The sequence below is a fragment of the Canis lupus genome, chromosome 12 (assembly GCF_003254725.2).
Source record: "Canis lupus dingo isolate Sandy chromosome 12, ASM325472v2, whole genome shotgun sequence".
Lineage (NCBI taxonomy): Eukaryota > Metazoa > Chordata > Mammalia > Carnivora > Canidae > Canis > Canis lupus.
The window spans coordinates 50,004,782-50,031,225 of NC_064254.1; the positions used below are offsets into that span (position 1 = coordinate 50,004,782).

Sequence of the window (26,444 nt, forward strand, 5' to 3'; positions counted from 1 at the left end):
CCTGTAAATCCATTTTGCGTGAAACATGTAAATTGAAGTGTGATGTAAAGTGCTTTGGTAAATCGATGATTGAGGGCTCCACTGTCAAATACTGGAAATCAGTTCATATTTTAAATATTAGAAATCCTTAATGACTTTCTTATATTTTAGGTACCTAAAAATAGAAGTTGTAACATTTTACTTCTGCACCCTGATGGTTCAACTTGTTTATCCCCTGGGCTCACGTACCTTATTTTGGAGACCACTGCTCTGAGTACTGGAAAGCAAATCACAAACTACTAAATGGGAGGTAGTTGACATGATCAAGTTCAATTCATCTTTGGGATTATATTTTGTGGCTTTGTGTCTAGACATTTTATGTATTCAAATTAATAACTTAGCTGGATTTAAATAATACTATCCAAACGTCTTCATAATATGCAGCCACTCTAAGCCTCATGAAATCTTGTCCAGTCTCATTAGTATCTAGATGCCCCCTGAAGTTCTTTGATAACTCCAGGGGCTTTACCCTTTAGGTTGGAGAATAATATGCTTTAGATACAAGGAGAGGACTGAGGTGACTTAAGCACCTCAGTATAGAAAGAAGAATAGTTGTATTCTGCAGGAGTCAGGGCAAATGCTTTTTGTGACCCTATTAAAACTGAAGATTTAAGAGGAAGAATTATTAACTCTGACTCCATATTAAAAAAAAGTGGAAGAAAAATTAAAAAATGAGAAATGACTCTAGGTTAAGAGTTGCTTGAGGAGTTATGCCCTTTTTAAGCCTTAATGAATTTTTTAATATAAGCATATGAAGATAAAGAACTAACCACTGACCTTGAAACAAGGAGAGAAAAAAATGGATTTGGTCCCTGAGAAATAGAAGTTGTCAAAACAATACCTACCTAGGCGAAATTTAATAGTCATTTTGGATAAAAGTGCTGTGCTAGTTTATTTTGCAGACCATGTACCCAATACATAAGGGACTTCATCCCTTGTTAAGCCTGCAGGTTTACTTTTGAGAGAAGAATTTTCATTATCTCTTTAGGAAATACTTATATAGAAAGTTTATTGCTTTATTTCCAATTACTGTAATTGTGTGAGTTTAGAAGACAAAACAAATTTAAAAATTTAAAGACTACTCTGTGTAGCTGCAAATGGCTTACAACATGGCATCCACGTAGAATCATGCCTTCCAAATTCTTGAATGGTTAGAAGTCTTTTTCTTGAGAAAGAAATATATATGTATACAAAATGTCCAATTGGAATCTTAACTAAGGTACCATGATATGATGAATATCAGACACCAGAATGAGTTGTGAGACAGAGCATCTGTTTGGAATTTCAAAGTAGGTGTTTATAACCTGGTTTTATGACTTTTCAATCCTCGACTCACTTTGAGTATTGAAAAGAATTGAGAAAGTTGTTGTTTGTAGACAGGGGATTTTTTGTAAGACTTCCTTGGAGAAAGGTGCTGGATGAGTTGTGAGTTTTTACCCTTCTATTATCAAGGGAGAGGGTCAGAAGATACCTGTCTCTTGCTTCTGGCCCTCAACAAGACTACTTGGAGATTTTAAAGTGTGTTCCCTGCAGTTAGACAGGTACCATGGACAAATGTCTGTCTTTTGCAAGGGGAATCTGGAATATGATGGATGGGCTACCCAGCTGCCTTGGCACTGGAAGAGTGAGTTGTTTCTGATACACTGGGATTAGCCTATATACCCTGAATTTGCAGGAATTTCTCATGTTGTGAATCATGCATGAGAGAGAGTTGATGTGGTGGTCATCTTTAGTCTTGTTCAATAGTGCTAATTTCAGGAGTGATGGCATCCTCAAACAGAACACGCTTTTGATCACTGATGGAGTCCTTGCAGCTGTAGAAGGAATCGGTGACCAGCCAGATTGAAGATGCATTGCCCGAGTCTGAGAAGTAGCAACAGAGGATTACAATGCTTGAGAATCCCCAAGGAACTCTCAAATGCGCCTCAAAAATAAGTGCTTTAAGCACTCAACAGATGCAGAGAATGTGAAGCTGTCTTGTAATGTTATCAAATAAAACCTTTCTTTTTCCCTTCCTTCTCTTGCCTTCCCCTACTATAGCTATGGCAGTAGAGTAAGATGAGGTTTTGGAAGCATAAGGCAGGGACAAGAAGGGAAAGATACGATCAGATGTTCTGATTGCCAAATTGAGCTTGTTCTTGTGACCTAATATCTCTGGGGGCATTTTGCAACTGAAAATGTATGGCACTGCCCAAGGTTGCATCTAGGGACAGAAGAACTTTCCTTTACTGAATAAAGTTTAAACATTTAATAGAAAGCAAAAATAGATACTAACTTAGATAGTAGGTAATTATATTTCATGAATCCTTCCTGTTCAATATCCTGGTTACATATTCATCCCTTACTCAGGGTTCCCAGAACAATGAAATACTAGGACATAGGGAAAGCCCTGCCCTCAGTGATCTAGGGACCTGGAAGCAGGGTTTATATGCTATGTTTCAGTCCCTTTCTTTTTTCCTTCTGGCTGCAGCAGCAGAACTAGGAGTAGAGTGAGATAATGTTATGGAGTAAGCAATGAGTGCTATTTCTTTTGTTCTGCAAGGAGGGATATTTGGCAGCATCACTTGGTCTCCTCGCTAAAGAGCTATTGAAGGGCTGTTGGGTGTTGTACTCCTGAGGCTTAGAAAGCAATGCAATGTCTAATGCAAAAATAACCTCTCACAGTATTATTATGTGATTTTTTTTTTTTTTTTTTTACAAAAAGAGATGAGGAAATTAGATAGTAAACACTGAAGGATTCAGGAATGAGTTGTTTGTGATTCAGGCAAAAGTCACAGCATCTTACTAGTTCAGAATGAGAAAAGTAGTGAGACTCCATACAGTGCAGGGATTAAGATTACAAGTTTTGGAGTCAGGCTGTCAGAGTTTGAATTCTGGGACAGAATAAGTCTAAGTCTCTATTTTCTCATTTGTTAAAGGGATAAACTGCTGATTTCATGGGATTATTATAGAAATTAAAGATCTCCTTATAGAGTGCCTGCTGTAGTTCCTGTTACTTGGTAAATGTGAGGTAATTGTCAGTTAAGATTATTATTATTTTTAATCTTAAAGTTAATTCTCACTGTTTGAGGTAGTTATGTTCTATACAGTCATCATGAACATTGAATTAGTAACTATTAAACCATTGCTCCTAGGTGAAATAAAGGGTTAGGTTCCTGTGAGCCTCTATTCACAGTAATTTCATTAACTGATCAATATAAACTTTGTTTTATATGTGTTTCTGTTTAAAGACACCTTATTTAATATATACTATTGACTCATTAATTAACTCCTGGATAACTCATGTCTGAATGAAAATTATCTAATGCACTTATTTTCTCTGTAAGGAACATTATTGTCCTTAGGAATACCAGACAGTGCTTCAACACTACATTTGGGGGCTATTTTAAACAGTGAAATCACCAACAAAAAGCACACAAATGTCAAAAACATATGTCATTAACTAGACTGCAGAAGCAGTCTAGCTTATAATGTAAGATCCAAGGGTTTACCTGGGTGACTCAGGTAGTTAAGTGATTGCCTTTAGCTCAGGTCATGATCTGGGGGTCCTGGGACTGAGTCCTGCATTGGGCTCCCTGTTCAGCCATGAGCCTGCTTCTCCCTCTCCCTCTGCTTGTGTGCATGCTCTCTATCTCTCCCTGTCAAATAAATAAATAAAATCTTAAAAAAATATAATATGAGAGCTGAAACAAGAAGGCAGTGTCCCAGCTTGTTTGTTTGACCTCAGCTGGGAATGTGCATGTTGAGCAACTCAAATTTTTGCTTCTCTGCTTATGTCTGTGAATTACTGCAGAAGCACAACAATATTGATTTTGGGGTTACAAATAACTTTTAGTAAGTAGGAAAACTCACAAATATAGAATCTATGAATAACGAAGATCAACTGTATCCGGGCAATAAGCAACTGATGATTCAAGGTCTGCTTGAACATCTCTAGCAAAGGGAGAATGATATACAGACACAATTCATTCTGTCCTTGGCCAGATCAGTTTTATAAAACTTGCCAAATTCTACCCCATGGGACCTTGAAGTAGAACTTCAACATTTCTTTTAAATGACAGTCATTTATATGCTGGAAGACAGCTACTCTGTCTCCTTGGACCTATCAGTAGATTAGCTATCTCTATTTCCTATAGCTATTCCCCAAACAATAATACTTTGACTGCCCTCACTATTCTGTTGTCCTTCTTGGAACATGGTTCAGTGTTTTAGAATCTTAGAATCTTTTTTAGAATATGAGGCCCATGACTAAAGCCGAGTATCTGAGTGCCAGGTGAGCCCTGATCATAGTCCCAGAGAAAACTGACAATTACTTTTCTCATTCCACATGCTATATTTTGATACACAATTTTAGAGTTTATGTACAGAGATTGTTAGTGCTCTGTAAGAAATGCAGTAGTGCTCATGCAATAAATATACATTTATGAACATTTCCTTGCCCTGTGCATCCAAATGTGGTCATGTGACTAATTCTTCCCTATGGGATATGAATGGAAATGATATAAACCACCTCCAAGTCTGATCCAAGGCCTCCTAAAGCTTCACCTCAGGAGTTGTGTGATTCAGATGACATTGCCACACAATGGAAGCAGCCCTGAGTCCTGAGTCACCACACTGCTGAGAGCTGTATGGAAGAACCATTCAACCCATTATCAAACTTAGCATGACTGTGAAATACAATTTTATTAATGTTAAACAGTAAGATTTTTGGCAGTTTAAAGTGTTAATTACAGTGACAAATATAATCTATAATATTTTTGTGGCCAATATTGTGCTTTTGATGCCCACAGAATGTACTATAAGCTAAAATCCATTGTTATTTTTTAAATTTTATTTTTAAAAAAGATCTTATTTTTTTATTTGAGACACACACACACACACACACACACAGAGAGAGAGAGAGAGAGAGAGAGAGAGAGAGACGGCTGGAGGAAGAGGGGAAGAAGAAAGAATCTGAAACAGATTTTGTGGTGAGTACAGAGGCCAACTGGGGCCTTGATCCCACTAACTGCAAAATCATGACCTGACCTGAAACCAAGAGTCAACTGCTTAACCCTGTGAGCCACCTAGGCACCCCCACTGTTCTTTTTAATACAGGTTGCTACTTAGATACATATTCCTATCATGAACTTGCTGATTCTTTTGGACTGAAGCCCAATATATCACATTTTTCCCTGTTAGATTTTATTTTTTAGATGTAGTAATCCCTTTTTAGCTTCTCAAGAACTTCTTAGATCATGATTCTTTTAAGCAGTTATCCTTTTGAATTTTGTGTCTTCCACAAATGTGTAAGCTTTTAAACTTCTTATAGATAAATACTTTATTATCCAATACACTGGGCCTTGGTATTCAGACAATGAGATACCAATCTTGAGAATGACTGGTTGGTTCCAACATTGTTCCTTTTTTTTTTTTCTCCCTCTTTTATGCTTTCTATTCTTCAATGTAACTACTTATTACCACTGTAGTAAGTTATCGCAGTAACTTAATGTAACAACTGATTTGCATTTTTTAAATCCCTCTTTATTTTGAGTCTTAATCTATTAGTCTCTAGATAACAAATTATTCCCTCTCCTTGAGAAAATACCTATCAATAGTCAAGGTTATGTTGTTCTGGAATTTGATGCCAGGGCCCAGAGAGGAAACTTCTACCCTTTGCCATCATCTGCAAAGCAAAATATTCTATTACTAATATTCTCCTCTTCCAAAATTCTGTTACTTGTAAAAAAACTTAAAAAACACTATTGTGTCCTCAAGCTGTTTGTTTTCCTAGTGTAGTGGAAAACCATTGCCCTCAGAATTAGAAGACTTTGGTTTGAGTTCTAGTTTTTCTAATTGCAAGCTTAATGAACTTGAAAAATTATCTTAACTTTTATGAACTTCAGTTGTTTTTGTTTTTAAAAAAAATTGTAAATAGGATTATTAGTTCTCATCCTGGATCTCCTAAGATTGTATGAGGATTTGAAGGAGTGAAGGGTGCCAAAATGTTCACAGCTAGATGAGTGGTAGTGTAGTTGCTATCTGTTCCAAGAATGCTTCCTGAGTCTTCTTTTTGCTGATCCTTCACCCCTTCATGGATCCATAGGAATGTGTGGTGATCAGTAAGTCTGATATATTTTGGCAGGTCCTCAGATATTACCCTGTATATCTGTCCCAAGAAGAGAATAAAAACTCCCCACTGCCTGTATTGGATCTATTCCTATTGATTTTCATCCCTCAAGGGTAGATGAGGGCACCAGCTGTGAGACTGCAAGCACCAGAGTTATTATTGATGGGCTCTACTGCAGAATTTTCACTGTCTCCTCTAGATGCTCCATAAAAAAAAAGCATTTTATGGCCACAGAGATCTGGGAAATGAGGGATCTGTCTTGGAGATTTACAGTACAACATTAACATATTAAAGGCTCTGAGAAATCCTGCAGTAAAGAAACCCATTCAACTTTATTTAATTTAGTGGTTCTTAAAATTGTCTGACCTTGGAACTTTTTTCTATTAATGTCAAATTGAACTAACTTTCAATGGAAGCCTCTTCTGGAAATGTTGGCCTAGGATAGTTAACAAGTAAACATCTCTCAACGGATAATAAATGACTATTTTTATTCTGATCTTTCCCCCAACCTGACCCTGTCCCAGCAATGTTTTGGAGAGAGCTCACAAACCACTATCTGTGTATCAGATTGTTAGATACCTTCAGTAGTTCTTTACTTTCATTCCCTCTGCCCTGCCAGTTCTCCCAAACCAGCATATTTCCTCCCATGACGCCATCGGTTAAGTAGTGTGGCATCAAACACTGTGGGATGCTCTGTGGCTTTTGTCTGTGTTACTGAGAACAGGTTCTAAAGGCTGGAGGAAGGAACATAGGGAGTATACTGGGTAGCCTCCATGTGGCCATCACTTCTGCTTCTTTCACAGACATAGACAATATAGTACCTTGCACAGACATAGTACTTGTATTAAACATAGCCAATTAGCCCAGGAAACATGAGGTTAGGGCAAATTCTTACCTATTCCTGCAGTCCTCGTGTTTTCTATTATTGTCTACTCCTCAGGATTTTACTATGATCCCTGATCAATTTTAACAAAATGAAACCACTGAGATCTTGAACTCTAGGTTTTCATTTTTTTGACATGAGTGTCTAATTGCTCACCCTCCTTCCCCTCTCATTCTACATTTGAAACTCAAAGTCAGCAGATTCTTAGCTCTGATTATAGCCTCCTTTGTACACTAGGACATCATTACTTACCATTTTTCTTTGTTTCTCTTCTGCCCAGATAATTCTTTTCCATGACATCTTAACATGTAATCACTTGATTATCTGTTTTATATTTGTATTATCCCAGTACATTAAGTTTCTCAAAGATTACTCATGATTTCTTTCTTTCCAGATCTATGAACTTTTCTCAGTTCTTATCCATTTTGACTCCTTTAGACATTTGATAATTCTGACTACCAATTTTTAAAAAATCCTCTTCTCGCTGACTTCTATAGCAATGTGCTTTCCTGTTTTCTTTCCCTGCCCTTTTCCTATATCCTTTGCTAGTTTCTATATCCTTTGCTAGTTCCTTTGCTATATCCTTTGCTAGCACTATGCCACTCTTTAATCTCATTCCTGTTCCTGTTTGCCAAAGTAAAGCAAAAGCCAAAGCCATGTTCTCTGCTTTCGGTTCCCCAATGTACATCTCTTGACTTCAGCTAGCACTTCTATGTTGAATGGCTTTCAGATCTGCATTAGTCATCTTGTTTTTTCCCTTGCTACAATTACACATTGTCAACCATCTGCAATATTAGGAAAATCAAAGGCTTTCGCTTACTTCTAAAATGCGTTCTTATATCTGCTTTATTTCTGTTTTTTTTTATTTCTAAGTTTTTGCTTAAATTCCAGTTAGTCAAATACAGTATAATATTAGTTTCAAAATTTTGTGATTCATCACTTACATACAACACCCAGTGCTCATCACAGCAAGTGCCCTTCTTAATATCCATCACCCATTTAACCCATCACTCTACCCACCCCCCTCCAGCAACCCTCCGTTTGTTCTCTGTAGCTAGGAGTCTATTATGGTTTGCTTGCTCTTTTTTCCCACATGTTCATCTGTTTCATTTCTTAAATTCCACATGTGAGTGAAATCCATATGGTATTTGTCTTTCTCAGACTGACTTATTTCGCTTAGCATAATATACTCTAGCTCCATCCACATCAATACAAATGGCAAGCTTTCTTTCTTTTTGATGGCTGAATGATATTCCATTATATAACACACACACACACACACACACACACACACACACACCACATCTTATTTATTCATTCATCAGTCCATCAGTCCATGGAGAGTTGGACTCTTTTCATAACTTGACTATTGTTGATAATGCTGTTACAAATATCAGGGTGCATGTGTCCTTCAAATCAGTACTTTTGTATCCTTTGGGTAAATATCTAGTAGTGCAATTGTTGGATCATAGGGTAGTTCTATTTTTAACTTTTCAAGGGACCACTATACTGTTTCCCCAGAGGCTGCACCAGTTTGTGTTCTCACCAAAAGTGTAAGAGGGTTCTCCTTTCTCTGCATCCTCACCAATACTTGTTTACTAGTTAATTTTAGCCATTCTGACAGGTTTCAGATGGTATCTCATTGTAGTTTTGATTTGTATTTCCTTGATGATGAGTGATGTTGAGCATCTTTTCATGTGTCTGTTAGCCATCAAGATGTCTTCTTTGGAAAAATATCTATTCATGTCTTCTGTCAATTTCTTACTGGATTATTTGTTTTCTGAGTGTTGAGTTTGATGAGTTCTTTATAGATTTTGGTTACGTTTAACCCTTTATTCAATATGTCACTTGTAAATACCTTTTCCCATTCTGAAGATCGTCTTTTAGTTTTGTCAGTTGTTTCCTTTGTTATGCAGAAGCTTTTAATTTTGATGAAGTGCCAATAGTTCATTTTTGCAATTGTTTCCTTTGACTCCAGAGACATATCTAAGAAGTTGCTATAGCTGAGATCAAAGAGATTGCTGCCTATACTCCCCTCTAGAATTTTGATGGTTTCCTGCCTCACATTAAGGTCTTTCATCCATTTTGAATTTATTTTTGTGTATGTTCTAATTTCATTTTTTTGCATATTGGTGTCCAGTTTTCCCCACACCATTTTTGAAGAGATTGACTTTTTTCCCATTGGATATTCTCTCCTTTTGTCAAAGATTAGCTGACCATATAATTTGGGTCCATTTCTGGGTTTTCTATTCTGTTCCTTTGATGTATGTGTCTATTTTTTTAAAGATTTTATTTATTTATTCATGAGAGATAGAGAGAGAGAGAGAGAGAGAGAGAGAGGCAGAGACATAGGCAGAGAGAGGAGAAACAGGCTCCCTGCAGGGAGCATGATATGGAACTTGATCCCAGGACTCTGGGATCACACCCTGAGCTGAAGGCAGATGCTCAACCACTGAGCCACCCATGCGTCCCTATGTGTCTATTTTTGTGCCAATACCATACTGTCTTGATCACTACAGCTTTGTAATATAACTTGAAGTCTGGAATTGTGATAACTTCAGCTTTACTTTTCTTTTTCAATATTGCTTTGGTTATTCAGGATCTTTTGTGGGTCCATACAAATTTTAGGATTGTTTGTTCTAGCTCTGTGAAGAATGCCAGTGGTATTATGATGTAGTTGCATTAAATGTGTAGATTGCTTTGGATAGTACAGTCATTTTAAACATTATGTGTTCTTCCAACTCATGAGCATGAAATGTTTTAACATTTCTTTGTGTCCTCTTCAATTTCTTTCATTAGTGTTCTATTGTTTTCAGAGTATAGATCATCTACCTCTTTCATTAGATTTCTTCCCAGGTGTCTTATGGTTTTGGGTACAATTGCAAATAGGTTTGATTTCCTAATTTCTCTTTCTGCTGTTTCATTACTGGTATATAGAAATGCCACAGATTTCCGTATGTTTATTTTGTATCCTACAACTTTACTGAATTCATATATGAATTCTAGCATTTTTTTGCTAGTGTCTTTTGGGTTTTCTCCATAAAGTATTTTGTCATCTGCAAATAGTGGAAGTTTTACTTCTTCCTTATGGATTTGAATGCTTTTTTATTCTTTTTTGTTGTCTGATTGCTGTGGCTAGGACTTCTAGGGTCACTATTATTAAAAGTGATGAAAGTGGACACCCTTGTATTGTTCCTGACCTTATGGGAAAAGCTCTCAGTTTTTCCCCATGGAATATGATTATAGCTATGGATTTTTCATAAATGGCCTTTATTATGTTGAAGTATGTTCCCTCTAAATGAACGTAGTTGAGAATTTTTATCATTTTTAACCATGTTGTACTTGGTTAAATTTTTTTTAAAGAATTTATTTATTTATTCATGAGAGAAACAGAGAAAGAGAGGCAGAGACATAGGAAGAGGGAGAAGCAGGCTCCATGGAGAGAACCTGATGTGGGACTTGATCCTGGGACCCTGTGATCGCGCCCTGAGCCAGAGGCAGAAGCTCAACCACTGAGCCACGTAAGTGTCCCTAAATGTTTTTTTTTTTTTTTTGTATCTATTGAAATGGTCATGTGGTTTTTATTCTTTCTCTTATTGTTGTGATGTATGACATTAATTGGTTTGTGAGTACTGAATCACTCTTGCATCCTGGGAATAAATCCCACTTAATCCTGGTGAATGATTTAAAAATATATATATATATAGTTTGATTTGGTTTGCTAATAGTTTGTTGAGGATTTTTGTATCTCTGTTTATCAGAGATATCGCCTGCAGTTCTCTTTTTTTTGTGGTATCTTTATCTGGTTTTGGTGTCAGGGTAATGCTGACCTCATAGAATGAATTTGGAATATATCCTTCCTTTTTTATTTTTTTGGATAGTTTGAGAAGATTAGACATTAACTCTTTGTAAATATTTGATAAAATTTACCTGTGAAGTCATATTTTCCTGGGCTTTTGTTTGTTGGGAGTTTTTTGATTATTGATTCAATTTCATTGCTGGCAATCTGTTCAAATATTCTGTTTCTTCCTGATTCAGTTTTGGAAGGTTATATGTTCCTAGAAATTTATCTATTTCTTCTAGGTTGTCCAGTTTGTTGGCATATAATCTTTCATAATATTCTATTTATATTTTTTTTTGTATTTCTGTGGTGTTAGTTGTTTCTTCTCCTCTTTTGCTTCTGATTTTGTTTATTTGAGTCTTCTCTGTTTCTTTTGATGAGTCTTGCTAAAAGTTTATCAATTTTGTTGATTTTTTTCCAAAGAACCAGCTCCTAGTTTCTTTGACCTGTTCTATTGTTTTTTCATTCCAATCTAATCCTTATTATTTCCTTCTTTCTACTGGATTTGGACTTTGTTCTTTTCTAACTCTTTTAGGTTTTGTTAAATTGTTTATTTGAGACTTTATTTTTTTGTTTGTTTCTTGAGATAGGCCTGCATAGCTATAAACTTCCCTCTTAGAACCACATTTGCTGCATCTCAAATATTTTGGGCAGTTGTGTTTTCATTTTCATTTATCTTTATGTATTTTTTTATTTCTTCCTTGATTTCTTGGCTGATCCATTCATTGTTAAGTAGCATGTTGTTTAACTTCCATCTATTTATGTTCTTTCTAGATTTTTTTCTTGTGGCTGATTTTTAGTTTCATAGTGTTGTGGTCAAAAAAGATGCATGTTATGACTTCAATCTTTTTGAATTTGCTGAGATTTTTTTTGTGGCTTAACAGGTAATCTATTCTGGAGAATGTTCTATGTGTGCTTTAAAAGAATGTGTATTCTGCTGTTTTAAGATGGAAAATTCTGAATGAATCTGTTAGAGCCATCTGGTCCAATGTGTCATTCAAAGCAATTCTTTCCTTGTTGAGTTTGGGTGATCTGTCCATTGATGTAAGTGGTGTTAAAATCTCCTATTATTGTATTACTATTGATGACTTCCTTTATGTTTATTATTAACTGTTTTATGTATTTGGGTGCTCCCCAGTTGGGTGCATATTTATAATTGTTATATCTTCTTGTTGAATTGATCTCTTTATGATTATGTAGTGTCTTTCTTTTTCTCTTGTTACAGTCTTTGTTTTAAAGTCTCTTTTGTCCAATATATGTGTTGCTACTCTTTCTTTTCACTTCCATTTGCATGATAAATGCTTTTCGATCCATTGACTTTTAATTTGCATGTCTTTAGATCTAAAATGAGTCTCTTGTAGTCAGTTTATAGATGGGTCTTATTTTTTAACCATTCTGTCACCTTTGTCTTTTGATTGTAGCAATTCATTTATATTTAAAGTAATTATTGATAGGTATGTACTTATTGCCATTTTGTTACTGGTTTTATGGTTGTTTTTTAAATTTTTTAAAAAATTTATTTATGATAGTCACACACAGAGAGAGAGAGAGGCAGAGACACAGGCAGAGGGAGAAGCAGGCTCCATGCACCGGGAGCCTGACGTGGGACTCTCTCCTGGGTCTCCAGAATTGCGCCCTGGGCCAAAGGCAGGCGCTAAACCGCTGAGCCACCCAGGGATCTCCTATGGTTGTTTTTTAGTCCTTCTCTATTCCTTTCTTCTCTTACTCTCCTCTCACTGTTTTGGATACCTTTCTCTTTATTTTTTGCATATCTATTAATGGGTTTTGATTTGTGATTACCATTTGATATACATATATAGATAACATCTTAGGCATATAGTAGTCTATGCTAACCTGATGGTTGCTTAAGTTTGAACCCATTCTAAAAGTGCTAGTTTTACTCCCACACACATCTTAGGTAGGTGGTATTGTACTTTACATTAAACCTTTTATTTTCTGAATCCCTTAACTGCTCTTTTTATAGATATGCTTAATTTTATTGCTTTTGTTGTTCCTACTTTTTTTTTTTTACTCCTGCTTACACTCTTTCCTTTCCACTAAAAGAATCCTTTCTAACTTTTCTTATAAGGCTGGTTTAGTGGTGATGAATTTAACTTTTTTTTTGTCTGGGAAACTGTATCTCTCCTATTCTGAATAATAGTCTTGCTGGGTAAAGTATTCTTGGCTGCAGGTGTTTTGAATATATCATGATACTCCCTTCTGGCCTGCAAAGTCAGCTGATAACCTTATGATGTTTCCCTTGTATGTAACTGTTTTCCTTTCTCTTTCTGCTTTTAAAATTCTCTCTTTATCACTGTGTATCTTGGTGTGGACCTACTTAGGTTGATTTTGTTGGGGGTTCTCTGCTTTCTGAATTTAGAATTCTGTTTTATTCCTCAGATTCAGAAATTTTTCAGCTAGTATTTCTTCAAATAAAATATTTTCCTCCTTTTCTCTCTCTTTTCCTTCTGAGGTCTCTATAATTTGAATGTTATTATGCTTGATAGTGTTTCTGAATTCTCTTAATCTAGTTTCATTTATTATTATTTTTTCTCCTGTTCAGCTTGATTGCTTTCCATTACTCTATCCACCAGTCACTGATGTGCTCTTCTGCTTCCTCTAGTCTACTGTTTACTCCCTCCAGTGTATTTTTAATTTCAGCTGTTGAGTTCTTCATCTCTGATTAGTTCTTTTTTAAAAAATATTTTTCTGTTTCTATATTTTCTTTTTCTTTTTTTTAAAAAGATTTTATTTATTTATTCATGAGAGACACAGAGAGAGAGAGAGGCAGAGACACCGGCAGAAGGAGAAGCAGGCTTCATGCAGGGAGCCTGATGTGGGACTCAATTCCAGGACTCCAGGATCATGCCCTAGGCCGAAGGCAAGGGCTAAACCACTGAGCCACCCAGGGATCCCTCTTTTTATATTTTCTATCTAGCTTCTTATTGAGGATCTCACTGAAATCCTCTACTCTTTTCTCAAGTCAAGTGATTATCTTTATGACCGTTACTTTAAGTCTCTATTAAGGATATTACTTTTATCTGTTTATCATCTTACTGTGATTTTGTCCTGTTCTTTCTTTCTTACTTTTTTAAATTTTAAGTTTTTATTTTAATTCCAGTTAGTTGACATACAGTGTTATATTAATTTCATGTGTACAATATAGTGATTCAACACTTCTATACATCACCCAGTGCTCATCAGGACAAGGGCATTCCTTAATCCCCATCATCTATTTAACCCTTCCCTTCACTCTGTCCCCTCTGGTAAACATCAGTTTGTTCTCTATAATTAAGAGTCTGTTTCTTGATTTGTTTCTCTCTGTCCTGCGCTTTCATTTGGGACATATTCCTGTTTCCTCACTTTTTCTAATTCTCTGTGTCTGTTTCTATGTGTTAGGAGAATCAGTTACATCCCATGCTTTTGAAAGTAGTGGCCTTATGAAGAAGAGGTCCTGTGGTGCCCTGCATTGTAGTGTTCCCCATTCACTAGAACGTGGTGCTTCAGGGGTATCTCTTATGAGTGTTATATGTACCCTACTGCTGTGGCTGAGCAGCATTTGCCTTCAGTCCAATTGTCTGCAATGGCCCTCTTTGCCTGTTGTGTGCAGGGTTTGGTTCCTGAGTTATTTTTGGTGAGTTTGTGGCCACCTTGGGCTTTAGTTGGTTCAGACCAGGCATTTGCTAGAACTGCAGTTACTCAGAACTGCAGAGTACACTCTGTGTGTTGTCCCCTGAGAAACTTTCATTAGTGGATAGAACCTGAAGTCAGACCAGATATCTACCCCTAGTTCACTGCTGGGGCCACAGTTGAACTGGTAGATGTGGTTACCTTCCCCTCTCCCTGAGACAGGAATCACTTTGGAGTGGTGCTAACCCCTATTGGGGCTGTTTGCACACTGCCACACTTGTGGTGCTGCTTTGGATGGACACCTGACTAGGCAGATGTGGAGAGGACAGGTTGGCAGGAGAACATGGTGTGGGGTGTTGGCAAGGTTTGTGCTGTTCTGCTGTGGGAGAAGACCTGGAGCAACTCTGGAGAACTCTTGTGGAGGGCAGGTTGGGGAAGGTGACTCTGCAGAAGATTGTGAGGGGTAGATGGTGCTGCTCGCAACCTAGGTGAAGAGTATTTGTGCTGCGCTGATTCCCACACATGTCTATGTGTCTAGACTAGGGGGGACAGGAAGAGAAATGGCACAGCAGGCTCTTTTGTTCTTGCAGAAGTCTTCCAAAAATCCCTCCCCTCCAGCACATGCTCAGAGATTAGTACATAAATCTCCCTGCCATATATACTAGGTGTTTTCAAACTGCTGCTTCTATGCTGTATCCTAGTGGTCCAGTTTGTTATGTTGTCTCTTTAAGAGAGCCTGCCCTGCTGGCTCTCTCATATTGGAGTGTACCAATTCTTAAAGTTCCAGGTGTTAAGCCCCAATGATTGTGAGGAACACGTGAAGTTAAAATCCTTTGGTTTTCAAAGCAAATGTTATGGGAATTCATCTCATTCCAGGTCCTCACTATCTGGGGTGCCTGCTGTGGCATTTGTTCCTCTCCGTTTTTTGTGCCTTCAGTGTCCCCCCACTCTGCAGACTTTCCTCAGGTTTAGCCTGGTTCTCAACTATGTCTCTGCCCTTCCTACCCTTTTTGACATGGCCTTTTCTCTACATTTAGCTGTGGAGAGTCTGTTCTGTCAATTTTCAGGTTGTTTTCTTTTCTGGATTATGTATGCTGATATGGGTGTCATCTAGGTGTTTCTGTGGGATAAGTTGTGGTTTAGGTTTAGGATCTTCCTACTTCACCATCCCGTGGAAGTCCACTGCTTGAAGTCCTAATCTTGTTGACTCCTTGTTTTACCTCTTTAATCCCAGGGTCTCTTTACTTCAAATAATCTAGCCACCAAGTTCCCACAGCTATCAATCACTCTCCCTCCTTGCTTCCAACATTGCCTACTGTACCAAGTTAGGTCCATTTGCTTGTTTTTGACTTTTGACATCTCCTATGGACTATTCTCTCCCACTATTTTTTCAATGTTTTTCTTGATTTTTTAAAAATTTTTATTTATTTATGATAGTCACAGAGAGAGAGAGAGAGAGAGAGAGGCAGAGACACAGGCAGAGGGAGAAGCAGGCTCCATGCACCGGGAGCCTGATATGGGATTTGATCCCGGGTCTCCAGGATCGTGCCCTGGTCCAAAGGCAGGCACCAAACCGCTGCGCCACCCAGGGATCCCCAGTGTTTTTCTTGATTATTATTAAGTATTTCCTCTGCCAGCAAGTGGGCTTTTCACTCTTTCTCTTCCTTGTACTTTGCTTTTGTTATTCTTTATACTCTTCATCCATTGGAATCATATTTAGCTGTTAAGGTAGTGTCAGTGCTACTTTCTCTATAAAGGTATTTTTTCACTTTTTCTAACATTGATTTTCTCTTCCTTGAGTTTCTATTGTGGTGACTGTCAGACTACTTAAATCAACATATAACTAACTATTCTCTAAATTTTTTCATTACTTTCATTATTTATTTTACCTTTCTAACTTGTGAGCCAGGGTGACATCTTAAATGTCTTAGCCATGTATACATTATAAGCATTACATAAATATTTGTGCATTGGCAACTTGTTCTTCCATGTTTTTTATAAGTTGATCCAAACTGATGACTACTTGAATATATTGCTGCAGTAATTCCTTTGGTCCAGTTAGGAATGAAATTATTTTTCCCACCTAAAGAGATAAAATATATACCCATCATATTAACAATATTTATGTGAATCCCACAGATGTTACTACAAATACTTGGTTTACAATAAAAGTTTTGGAATTCAGTTCTAAATGATAGGGTAGGGTTTAAAGAAGTTTGATAATGAAGGCATTTAAAATAAAAATGTAAATGAATGTATGAATACGCTTCAGACTGAGTCCCACAACCTTTTCAAAATGAATTGCAAAAATAAGGATTAAAATAATTTCTCAGGCTCTTACTGTTAAATTATAGTGAAATGAAAGCATTTAGACAGGGGTTATAGGCATTGCATTGTTAATTATAGTGGTTGCATTTGCTTTTGTTCCAGTACATTGTAATTAATGAAGATCTACAGCTCTGTGCTTTGTCTTGGAAAGCATACATTGTTTTCATAGGCATCAATACAACTACTATATTCTTCATTTATTTCTCAAGAATAACTTCTTTTAACCCAGGGAAGCCCATTGTTGAATGAAAATCACAGCAAGGTTTGAGCTTGGACAGATCAGAGAGCAATTGACTCTATTCACATGTACGTAACCTTGTCTTGACACCCCATAAATGTGGTCTATAATGACATATAGGACATTGTTTAGACCAATTCAGTAATGATAGTCTAATCATGCTTTTAAAAAAATTTTCAAGTCCTAAGAATGACTTTAATATGAGTGAGAATTTAACAATGGCATAAATTAAAATCTCAACCTGGATCTTGGTTCAGCCCTTGTGATTATATCATTTCATGATTGTATCATTTTGAATTGGAGAGTATAACAAACTATTTTGGGAAGGGAGATAGATAACTAAAAGGACCTCAATCTTAATGATATCAATGTTTTGTGAGCACTAAATAGGATGAGCCAACCACAAAAGGGAGGTGAAGTTAAGATTTCTGCCTCTTATTAGAAGTATCACATAAATGTAGAATTACTGATAAAGAAAATATTCTCCATCTTTTGCCCTGTCTGGTCCCATTTGCTAAGATCCTTCTGCAAAGGGCACTAGCTCCAAAAGAAAAGGTAATGGATTGGACTTGGCACATGGCCCAGCAGAAACCTGACAGTTACCTCCCTACAGCCTTCATGAACATTTGAGAGCTTTGTGCTGCTATTATTTTGAAATAATCAGAGTGCACACAAGAGTGAACATACAAATTGTGCCACTTGATCCTTCCTCTCTGCTCTGCAGGGACCAACATGGTCCCCTATGGAGATATGGATGGCAGAAAAATCCTTCTGTAACTCCTCCCAAATTCCCTGTTGGAGCTGGGCGTGCAGCCTACGAGGTGTTAGGAAGCACTGACTGATCACCAGTGCCTTTCTTTGAGGCCCCTGGTTCATGTGTGACTCTCTCTAACTCTCTGAAATGACCCCTGATTGATGTTTGAAGCCTCTAAGAATTCTCAGGGATGCAAATGATGGGCCATAGTGGGACAATAAGATGGGCAACTCCTTTAGGACTGAAGGGTTGATGGTCCTTTGTGACTTAGGGCCATAGATGAGTGTACCCTCTCCTCCACATCCATAGAGAGTTACAAGCTAGGAGTTGATAAGAGCCCCATTTCCTCTATGGGTGTTGAGAAATTGGGCTGATTTTGATATCTTAAAAAGGAGTGTTAGAATTTTGTTGTAAGTGCCTCTTAGGGTTTTTCAAAAAAGCACTTCCCCATTTATGGAAGAAAACACTCCTTATATAATATGAAGAACAAAATCTCTCAAATCTGGAAAAAGCTAATTGACTTTAGATTGTCTTATCAAAATATGAACTGATATCATAGGACTCCAGCAGATTTATCCACTACAGATCTTTAACTTTAATTTATTGGTTACTTCACAGAATTGACAACTGCTTTACAGTCCTGTGTGTAGTGGGAAAAGCACTATCATATAACTCTTGAGCAGATGTGCTACAAGAGTCTTTTCATTTCCTTTCTTAAACCCAAAGAATAATGACACTGCAATATCATGTGGTGAAAAGAGCAATAATTTGATAAACATTGTCTTTCCATTAGATTAGAGCAATTAATCTGATTCTAATTTGGCTGAAACATTATCATACTGGAGTCCCCAGAGCCCTGTGAATAATCTCTAAACACATTGGCACACTCAGTAGACAAACATTATCTCCACTCGCACTGTTCTTCCATATGGTCTCCTCCCATGGTGATGGAGGGCACCCTGCTGTTTCAATCAAATAAATGTCAATTATCTGAGATAGATTTTTAGTTCTCGAGCCCGGGCTTGCAGTGCAGCCAGAGTGACTGGATAGAATGGTCTGCAATGTTTCTTGCACATGCTGCTTGCGTTTTATAAGGAATTCACACCTTGCCACATCATCCGGCATTCCAGGAACTCCATAAATAAAATGAGTGGTTTCAGAGGCTGTGTATGTGTGTGTGTGTATGTGTGTGTGTGTGTGAGAGAGAGAGAGAGACAGACAGACAGACACAGAGAGAAGGAATCTTGAGTTTCATTTAGCTTTGGTTTGCTTATTTTGGGAAGTAGAATATTAAACTCATTTATTAAACTCGTGTTCATGCCCTACTCCATCCCTTCCCCCTTTGTAGCAGTCCGTTCTGTCCCTAAATGGAAATCTGGACATACAGATCTCAGAAGCAAAGATGCATATTTGACTGCCAGTTCCTTTTGCAGACCTTTTCCTAGACATGTTTGTTCTGAGTATGGTGAGTCTTGGTGGGGAGACCTGCAGGATTTTCCTACCAGCCTTGTAGGGGCTGCTGATGTGATCAGCTATAGTTCCAAAAGGCAGTGGAGAAAAGGAGGAAGGGAGCACACCTTTTTGTGTTTGGGGGAAAGTCCTGTGAGGGCACTTCTGGAGCCAAAGAGGAGAATCTACATCTTTTAGAAAGAGGGCTCTGGATATGAGGTTGATATCAAACCAAACAAAAGTAGACAGGGTGAAATAGTATGACATACTGAGAAGACTGTCAATTCTACATTTCTTTGCAGAGCTGTCTATCTTTATGGTGTCAATTATCAGGTGTTGGTTTTGTTATCAGACAAGCCCTTGTCTCAAAAGCTTGTAAATTTGCCCAGAGACCTGAGGGCCTCTGATGACTATATGTCTAGACTAAAAGCACTAGGTCACTCTCCTTGCTGCTGCTACTGTGACAAGCTGGCACAAAGAGAAAGTCAGTCCACGGGGATCTGGACTAATACACTGTGGCAATTCAGCAAATGTTGTCAGAAAGGATTTCAGTTTTTACATTGGCTGTGATCCCGAATCAAGGAGGAAAGCCACCAAATGCTCAGACTGAAAAAAATACAGTAGTATCAAACCCCTCCTGCCTCTAAAATGGTTTAATTGGAGACTGTCAGTCATTGACATCAAATGTCAAGCCCCAGGTCACTCACTGCATTTAGAAGGCAAGGAGTTCCTTACTCCAGAGGTGGGCCCTGTGCACCTGCTCTGCAAAGTAGGAGGCATGGAAGATGGATATTTTAGCAACAGCTGGGCATTTGCTGAAGAGAGCAAGCATTATGCCAGGCCGACATGTGGAGGAGGTTCATGAAGAGAAGACTGATACGAATTAGAGGTGGTAAAGTGCAGTGGTTAAATATACAGGCTCTGGAAGGAGGTGGCTTGGGTTCAAAGCTCAAGCTTACCACTTATATATATCTGATCATGGGAAAGTTACTTAGCCTGTAGGATTCTCAATTCGCTTATCTACAGAATGGAGATTGAGGATAGCACTTAGCTCATGTGTTTGTTATAGGGACTAAATAAGGTAATGAATGTAAAGCACGTAGCATAGTGCTGGAACATAGTATGTGCTTGATAAGCATTTGCTGCTATTCTTAGAGTGAGGGGTTCTGAAGACTTGCCTTTGAATTGTGTGGCTTTGTCACATACTAGTTTTTGAAAAAAATTTCTTTAAATTTAAATTCAATTTAGTTAACATACAGTATATTATTAATTTCAGGGGGTAGAATTTAGTGATTTATCAGTTGCATATAACACCCAGTGCTCAGTACATAAGGTGCCCTCCTTAATGCCCATCACCCAATTACCCCATCCTCCCACCCACTGCCCCTCCAGCAACCTTCAGTTGATCCCTACAGTTAAGAATCTCCTATGGTTTGCCTTCCTCTATTTTTATCTTATTTTATTTTTACTTATCTTCCCCTATGTTAATCTATTTTGTTTCTTAAATTCCACATATGAGTGAAATCATATGGTATTTGCCTTGCTCGGACTGACTTACTTCTCTTAGCATAATATCCTCTAGTTCCATCCATGTCATTGCAAATGGCAAGATTTCATTCTTTTAGATGGCTATTATTCCATTTTATATGTATATATATATATAATACATATTATATATATTATTCCATATTTATCTATCTATCTATATATCATCTATCTATCTATCTATACCACATTTTCTTTATCCATTCATCTGTTGATGGACATCTGGGCTCTTTCCATAGTTTGGCTATTGTACCACATATTAGTTTTGTGTCTTTAAATGGGTCACTAAATCAGTCTTTGTATAAGTCCTAAGTTATTTTGATGTTACAGGTATTATTTTGAGAGTTAAGTGACAGAGATGCAGTGTTGTAATGAGGACATACCAAAGTGTCTATAATGTCTGTGGTAGCAGTAGCTCTAAGCCTCTATATGCAAAGCAAGCAAAGTACATTCTTCAGTGCTGTAATATAAAACTGCTGAATTAAATAGATTGAACTTACATGAGGAAAGGGCCTTGAGTTTGCTATGGTTGCCATACAAAGTATATCACAGACTGGGTGGCTTAACAGAAATTTATTTCTTCACAGTTCTGGAGTCTAGAAATCTAAGATAAAGGTGTCAGCAGGACTTTTTCTTCTGTGGACCACTCTCATTTTTAAAAGAAAATTTATGAATTAAATTGGTATAGATGCTGAAGATGAATATATAGAGGTCAGATTTCTGACTTATAAGTTGAGTTTCAGTTTTCCTTAGGGTGCAAAAAATATTGCAATAACCTTACTGAGGACCTAAAAAAGCTTGTGCATATCAAAAAAAATAATATCCTGTAGAGTTTTGATGGCTCTAGAATGGAGTAGAATCATCAATCATCTGTTTATTTAGTTTTAAAAGATTTATCATGATTGCTGATGACTGCTTGTTATATGCATGTGTGTGTATATCTCTGTGTTCTCATTTAGAGAGGCAATGAGATGCAGGAAGAGATAATTACAGATATGTATGTGACAAAATTATTTCTTTTTCCTCCAGTTTTATTGAGATATGATTGATATGCAACATTGTATTAGTTTTAGGTATATAATATAGTGATTTGATATATGTATGTATTGATAAATGATCACCATAGTAAGTTTAGTCAACCTCCATCACTTCATGTAATTACAATTATTTTCTTATAATGAGGACTTTTAAGATTATTCTCTTAGCAGTTTTAAAATATACAATACAGTTTATTCACTGTGATCACCGTGCTGTACATTATATCTTCAGAACTTACTTTATCTTATAAGTGGAAGTTTGTACCTTTGACCACCTTTACCCCTTTTACTCACTCCCTCTTGTTAGCTTGAATAGTCTCCACATAGTCTTACCTCTTTATGTATCTGTGTTCTAATTTCCTCTTATGAGGGCATCAATCATGTTGGATTAGAGCCATCTTTAGTCTTTTGAACTTAATTACCTCTTTAAAGGCCCTATCTAAAAACGCAGCTGCATTCTGAAGTAGTAGAGGTTAGTATTTACACATATAAGCTTGGTGTGGGGGGAGTAATTCAGCCCACAACAGAGTCCTACACCAGGATTATATTTTCATCACGATACTCTTAGTTCTACCAGATTTGAATAAAAGGAAGTTGAAAGGATACAAAGTAGAAAGAATGCTGCACTAGATATCATGGCTGCTGTGGTGTAGTCAGCATTCCTACAAATCACCTGAGTAACCTTGAGAAAATCCTTTATTATTTTAGAGCCTTAGCTTCCTTTTCTTTAATGTTCATTCTGACATTAATATCTTATAATGATTTAAATATCTTATCCATCTGTCCCTCCCTCTATCCCATCATCCATTCATCTCATCATTCTTCCATCCATCTATCTTCTCATTCAGTCAACAAATACTTATTGAGTACTTTCAGTCAACAAACACTTATTGATTACTTATGTTGCCAGAACCAAGCAAATTTCTGGGAATGCAGTAATTGATGAAATGCATTCTCTTCTCTCAAATTTCCTAGTCTAATGAGGAAGACAGACAAGTAAAAAGTACATAGACTTTCTCTATTCCCTCTTCTACATGACAGTCTTTCAAATCTTTGAGGAAGGCTGACATTTCCCACTTTTTTCTTGGTTTCTAGATTAAATATACTCTAATTTCTTTATTCCTCATATAACACAGTCTCCAGATTATTCTTTTAAATTAATTTTCTGTGGTATTTTCTAGTTGTTTTTAAAAAAAGAATTCAGAAATAAATAAGATAAATACTTTAATACCAGTTGATGAGGAAGCAGACAACAATTAGACTTTACCCATACTGGGGCTTCACACTGATTTAATCTGGGTCAAGATGTGAAGTTACAAATTACTTTGATGTCTCAGATTACATTTCTCTCCCATTTTCTCTAGTTAGGTCAGTCAGCCACATTTCATGAACTTTTATTGTGGAGCATTACATTGAGTAAGGTTTGCATATACCTTTTAGTCAAATCCAGAGGTCATAATATTGACACAAGGGCTACAATACTTAAAAAAGCAGCAATAACAAAACCTATTAATTATGCACCAGGCACTTTGTGAATTTTATCTCCTTTAATCATAATAACAACTCTGAAATAGTCACCATCCATAATTGAGACTACTGGGTCTTAGAGGTTAAATGACTTGCTCAAGGTCATATAGTTCGTAGGAGGAGCCAAAAGATATCTCCAGACCTCATTTATTCTAAAGACTTGGCTCATAAACTCTATACTTAAGTCCCTATCTCAGAGCCCTCTGTTCAATTAAAGGACAGAGGACTGCTTGGTGGATTTTTGGTGGGCCACTCAGATATTAGAGTTCCCATATAAGGGAGGCAGGGGCAGATGTAGGCCAGGCCTTGTGGGGATTACACCTTGATGGAGACATTGTAGTCCTGGGTCTGGCCCTCAGCTTTTCCTTTTTGAGATCTCACTTCTGTTATTTTGTCAGGGTAATCAGGCTCTGCAGGATAGAATCTCACTAACAAAATACAAAAGAGAATGACTTATAAGCCACAGTGCCCACTTACCATGGGAAATAGAACTGATTTTTTTTAAATGAGAAGCATTTCCTCAACAGGCACTCCCTTTCTGTGAGGGTCAGTCACTCAGAAGGAGAAATAATATTTCAGAAGGTTGCTTGGTGAACATTGGATTTACAGCAAAGAGATTAGGTTTTGCCCAAGGGAAGTCTCCTCAGGCTAATATAACTTGGAGTTAATCCTTCTCTGCCCTACGGTTATTTCTGCCTAAATTACTGGAATCCATCTTCTAGAATCACAATATAATTTTCCTTGGTCACTGTTAGACTCAGACACACTAACGTTCTCCCAATTCTCTTTAGGCAGTATTTTTCTTTTGGAAATATCTATTATCAAAAACATCCCTTGTGACATTCTTCATGTTATAACATTCTAAATTACTGTTTGTCTTTATTAGTTTACACTGTAGGTTGTCTATTCCTTAATGAGGTTTGTGTTGGACCTTGTATTGGATGTAGGGGTTGAGTCATCCATTTCACAGCAGGCAGGGGGTTTGGGGCACTGACCTCAACTAGAAGGATGAGCCCTAATTAGTCTAAGAAAATCACAGTAAAGCCTTATTCCCAAGCCAGAGCCAGTGGCTTTTTTTAGGACGCCAGATTTAAGCTGGCATGCCATTTCCTCAGCTAGAGGGATTGGTCCGAGAATTTGTGCATATTCCAGTTGGGGCAAATGGGACATTAAGGGAGATTTGAGAGAGGGACACTTCAGGGGAAAAGTTTCCCCACTTTTTAGAGGGAACTATGAAAGTAGTAAGGATGTGAGGTCAGAATGGTTGTAACCACTTCTGCCAATCTAAGGGTGAAGTCCTCATGGAGGAGAGAAGAATTTACAACAATACAGGGGAATGGGGCTGGAGTCATTGTATTAAGTCAAGGCATAAGCCTAGCTTACCTCCAGACATTCATTTATATGAGCAAAAAAAGTTCCTTTTTAGGGGAACCAGTTTGATTTAGGTTTTTGAGGTACATGCAGCTGGAAGCATACTAATTAAAAGATGACTTTCTGAAATCCATTACATATTCACAAACCACCAAGAAAAGTTCTCCAGATGGCCAAACCAATTTTTTTGGGGGGGTCTAATTTACTTTTTTTTTTTTTTTTTTTACAATTACTATATAGTTATTAATCCAGCCATAGGTCACAGAAATATCAGCATAGCCATTTCTCTGAGCTCAAGGCAAGAATTTTTCTGCAAGTATGCCTGTATATCATCAGTCAAATGAATTGTTCCTCAGAACAATCATAGTAATCTCCAGAAATGTGTCTTAGACCCCTCCCTGGCACTCAGAGCTTCTTTGTTTTAACACTGATCCCACAGACATTGTCAGAAGATTTTACCAACTGTAGGTCCCCAGATGATTCAGATTTAGTTTCCTGTTTTGTAGGATTCAGAATTATATATATATATATTTTATTTAAACTCAATTAACATATAATGTATTATTGGTTTCAAAATAGAGGTCAGTGATTCCTCAGTCTTATATAATACCCAGTGCTCGTTACATTTCATGCCATCCTTAATGCCCATCACCCAGTTATCCCATCCCTCAACCTCCTCCCCTCCAGAGATATTCAGTTTGTTTCTTATCATTAGGAGTCTCTTATGGTTTGTCTCCCTCTCTGATTTTGTTTTGTTGTATTTTTCCCTCCCTTCCTCTTTGATCCTGTTTTTTTTTTTCCTTAAATTCCACATATAAGTAAGATCATATGACAATTATCTTGGTCTGATTGACTTATTTTGCTTAGCATAAAATCCTCTAATTCTATCCATGTCATTGCAAAATGCAAGATTTCTTTTTTTCCCCCTATGGCTGAGTAGTAAGTAGTCCATTGTCTATATGTACCACATCTTCTTTATCTACTCATCTGTTGATAGACATCTGGGCTCTCACCATAGTTTGACTCTTATGGAGATTGCTGCTATAAACATTCCAGGTACCCCTTCGGATCATTCCTTTGTATCTTTGCAGTAAATACCCAGTAGTGCAATTGCTAGGTCAGAGGGTAGCTCTATTTTTAAATCCCTGAGGAACCTCCACACTCTTTTCCAGAATGGCTGCACCAGCTTCCATTCCTACCAATGGGTAAGAGTGTTCCCCTTTCTTCGCATCCTTGCCAACATCTGTTTCCTGACTTGTTAATTTAGACACTGACCAGTATGAGGTAGTATCTCATCGTGGTTTTCATTTGTATTTTCCTGATGTCAAGCGATATTGAGCATTTCTTTTTTATGTGTCTCTTGGCCATTTGTATGTCTTCTTTGGAGAAATGTCCATATCTTCTGCCCATTTCTTGATTGGATTATTTGTTCTTTGGGTGTTGAATTTGATAAGTTCTTTATAGACTTTGGATAACAGCCTTTATATGATAAGACATTTGCAAATATCTTCTCCCATCCTGTAGGTTGTCTTTTAATTTTGTTGATTTCTTCCTTTGCCGTGCAAAAGCTTTTTATCTTGATGAAGTCCCAATAGTTCATTTTTGTCTTTGTTTCCCTTGCCTTTGGAGACAAGCGTCTAGCAAGCCGTTGCTGGCCAAGATCAAAGAGGTCGCTGCCTGTGTTTTCAAGGAT

General features: G+C 37.2%; 1 long non-coding RNA gene across 2 annotated transcripts in view; it reads left to right on the forward strand.

Annotated features, from left to right (window-relative positions):
* Positions 1-4,309: 4,309 nt before the first annotated feature.
* LOC118350430 (uncharacterized) overlaps positions 4,310-26,444 on the forward strand; it is a 63,242-nt gene continuing 41,107 nt past the window's right edge. Inside the window, exon 1 of one of the 2 annotated variants that reach the window (XR_007401303.1) lies at positions 4,310-5,009. This is a non-coding gene — a long non-coding RNA (uncharacterized LOC118350430). Of the gene's footprint in view, positions 5,010-19,266; positions 19,288-26,444 lie in introns of those variants that run through there. The other variant, XR_004804206.2, reaches the window with a different exon arrangement.